Source organism: Balaenoptera ricei, chromosome 6 (genome assembly GCF_028023285.1).
Source record: "Balaenoptera ricei isolate mBalRic1 chromosome 6, mBalRic1.hap2, whole genome shotgun sequence".
NCBI lineage: Eukaryota > Metazoa > Chordata > Mammalia > Artiodactyla > Balaenopteridae > Balaenoptera > Balaenoptera ricei.
This window is the reverse complement of record NC_082644.1, coordinates 64,672,932-64,676,992: the sequence shown is the minus strand read 5'-3', so window position 1 is coordinate 64,676,992 and position 4,061 is coordinate 64,672,932.

Genomic DNA, 4,061 nt, shown 5'->3' with positions numbered 1-4,061 from the left:
CATTTCCATGTCTGTGCTCAATCATTCCCTTCATCACTTTCCTCACTGCTTTCCTCTCTTCCCCTCCATCTTATTCTTCCTTGGATATCTAGCTCAAGTGTCTCTTCTAGAATTCCATGCCTGACTCTCACAAACTTCAGTATGTCCCACGTCTATGTTGCTTTAACACTGAGTAGTGTTCATTTGGTCCTTAATATTTTCCACTTTATATTGCTATTTGCCTTTTGAAAATGAATCCCAGATGTTAACAAGGCTCTCTTGGCAGTTTTAGAGCTAAATAGCATCAATTTTAAACTCTATTTAACACCTAGGGGAAATTCAAAGCCGTCCTCAGGATTTCCTCAAAGTCCTTTAGGGGTTACTTTTCATATGGTCACCTCTGACTGTGGGCTTATACTCCTTTTGAAATATTTCAGGTTATAGATCATCTTAATGCCCTAGAGTACTGCCTTTATTCTGTTTGGGGTACACCTACATATAAAATTCAGCCCCTTCTCAGTTTCCACAGAGTCTCTCTTCCTCAGTGAAAGCATTCATAATGCAGTAGTTATTACTGATGAATTAAGAATAATGGAGAAGGGACCCACTTCATGGCAACACAAACAGCTGTAAACTGAATGTGGGAGATCCCTGTTCCTTCAGTCATCTCACCTAGAGGGACTTTTTATTGACTAGGTCATGCCCCAGGCCTCATACCATCTGTCTGGGACCTCTCTTCCCCCATCAGTCACTCTTTTCTCCCCTTCCTTTTCACAGTAGAACAAACTTTCTCTCAGTTTCTCATGCAGAGTACCTAAGCCATCACTTTGGTTGTTTGGCTTGTGAATATTTCTGCCATCAGGGTCTTACCTTCTATCCCAAAGTATCAAGATGTTTTCCCCCCAAAGATAGTTTCTTTTCAAGAGAAATCTCATGCCAGCTGTTAAGATGTCATTATTCCACACTGCCCCATGCCCTCCCTATCCAATTACATTATTAGCTCTTCTAGGCCAGACTCCTTCTCATCTTTTTTTTTTTTTTTTTTTGTATTCCTAATCCTCAGTACAACCTAGTTTCTATTAAGGCTGATTGATGGTGGTGATGTCTACTGTATGCAAATACAGAGATGAATCTGATGTGGATCTCGCCCTCAAGAAGCTCGTAATCTAATATAAAAGTTAAGAGTTTAGGTATGATGATGATGGTGGTGGTGGTGATGATGATGATGATATTGGTGACCACTAACAAGAGAATCAAGGAAATGGGAAAGAAACTATGTACTGTTGAGTTGGGAAGGATTGAAGGTTGCCTTGGATAGATAACCCATTACATGAATATTTGCACAGTGATAATTAGGAGTAAATTATACGGTAGTAGATGTGTAGAATTGTCTTCACAGTATTGGGTTTCACATAATGAAAATCTGTGACCAAATATTAGTTAAGCAATTGTTTCTTTTTTCTATAGTTTACCATTTGACAATATTTTAAACATTATTATTTTATATCATATCAATATTTGAAATTTTTATTTTAAAAGTAGACATACAATTAAAATTAAGATTACAAACTCCTACTGTCACTCCACTTAAGAAATAAAACATAAGTGGTACACTTGAAGACTTCCAGGTGCCTCTTCCTTATCTTATTCTCTTTTCTCCCTATCAGAGACAGCTAATCTGTGACATTTTAATTTAATTTTCTATTTGTGCTTTCTTTCTCAGATCACACTATAGTTAAAAACTTGTAACACAGGCCTTCCTGGCAGCAGACTCGTGGTTACAAATTCTCAGAGCCTTTATTTAACACTCAGGCCAAGATGGATTCCTAGTAGTTTTCCCTTACCAGTGGGCAGAATTTATTTTACTGATCCACCCTTTTATTGAGGGTAGAATGCTTCATGGGTTCTGACTTTACAATGGGTTATCCATTCCAGCTTTACACAGTGTGTGGGCTGGAAATCTGCCTTGTCTCATGGGACTGTTGGAGCCATTAAAATACAAGCCGTATAGTTATTCACGCTCTCCATCTTCATCTCCCTTTCTCCCTCCACAGGGAGGCAAAGGCTTCATCTTTCATTTACATTTCTGATTTCCAGCTCCCTGTTCATTTCTGGCCTCTGGGATTTTCCTTTCCTTTCTTGTGAGCTTAGCTCTAAATTTGTTAAGGTGCTTGTATTTTTATTCAGGGTTTTTAAGTCTTCCATATTGTCAGAAATGTAAGTGTCCCTGTAGATTTATCTAAGTCAATGGTTATGATTCCCAAGAGAAACAAGTTTGTTTGCCACTTTACCAAGTTGCAACCACTAGCCTTCCATACATTTCTCAGCTGCATCAAGCACTTTCCCATTTTACTACTCTCTCTACCTGGAACCCTATTTCCCAGAAACTGGCTTCTTACCATATTTTAGGTCTCAGTCCCAAAGTTTTCTCAACACAGAGGCTCTTGTTGACCACTCTATCCAAAGTGGTCCATCACTGAGGTACCCCTATCATCTTATTTTATTGTCTTTACATTTCCTTATTAGAAATTATCTTCTTAATTTTTCTGTTTATTCACTGACTATTATTTCCACTTTCCATAATGTAAGGTCCTTGAGAGCAGGCACCATGACCATCTGACTCATATATGCCTGGAACAGTAATTAGTACATAGGAAGCTTTCAGTAAATGCTTATCATCTTAATCAATTAATTAATTTTTGAGTACCTATAAATGTACCAGCACTGGGAGCATCAACATGATCAAGACCTGCATAGGCATCTATTTCATCTGCCATCCTACCCTCGAATTCCCTTAACCACAGTGGTTTTGCAGCCCTGATTGCACATTAGAATTACTTGGGGACTTTTGAAAATCCTCATGCCCAGACTAAACTTCAGACCAACTAAATCAGAATCAGAATTGGGTGGGGCCTGAGCATCAGTTATTTTTAATAGTTCTCCAGGTGATTTCCAAGGGCAGCCAAAGTAAAGAGTCACCACTCTACCACATCCCCACCAAATGATAAACTACCCTGAGCTTGCATGTTCTTGCACTTTAAGCTCCAAGGGGGGAGGAATTGTGCCTATTTTCCTGCACTATTTTGTCCCCAGCATTTAGCACAGAGCCTGAGAACTTGGGGGCACTGAACAATTATTATTGAATGAGTGGAAATCTTCAATACACTCCAAAAGCAGTACATGAAACTTGGGGAGTACTGTTCAATAAAAAAGACTTTCCTTATCCTTTTGAAGGGTATGTTGTCCTCACTTCTGATTTCTATGTAAAGGTGGTTTCCCTAAGCACACCCCTGGACTCTCTCGGCCCTGTTTACTCACTCTATAACCAAGGAAGCAGATGGCTTCTCTGGTTGATAGAGATGAATAAAGGGCATGATTGGCTCAGCGCTGATGTTCCTCCTCTTTGGAGTGAGAGCTGGGAACACATGGGAATACACATCCCTCCTTCCTCTGGGAGCACCTCCCCTGTGGGGAAGCCGCCCTGCCTGATGCTGCCTGAGACAGGAATCTGCCTAATTCTGCGGTTGGTTTTCACACTAAGTGTCCTTCCAGTTGAACTCAATCATTAACAAGTACAGTGCTTTGATCTTTATCTGACACTCCTCTGTTGTTCTCAAAAACCTCAGAACTCAAGTGGTAAAGAAGGATGCTATTTATTAGGGACCCCCTTAGAGAATTCCAAATACTTATAATTAAACAGAGTCTGCCATCTAAGTCATTATAGTCTCTGGTGTTCATGATACATTTTGGGCATAAAAGAAAAAGCCCACTTCCACCTGACAGCCTCTCAGATATTTAAAGATGCCTGCCATGCCTCACTTTTTGAGGTTTTTTTCTTTATAGATATATTATCCCAGATTCGTCAATAGCATGTGTTGGGGTTTCTCTCACAATGTAACCTACTCATAAGGCATTTCACTTTATATCTATTCTTCTCAAACTGTGCTGGCCAGCAATGAATTCAATGGTCTTCTTCAAGATATGAAATGAGAAAGAGATATTTATTTATTTTTGATTAAATCTGTCTTTTTAAACACCAGATTGGATGATATAGCTAATGATTCAAAGTGGGTTTTCTATTT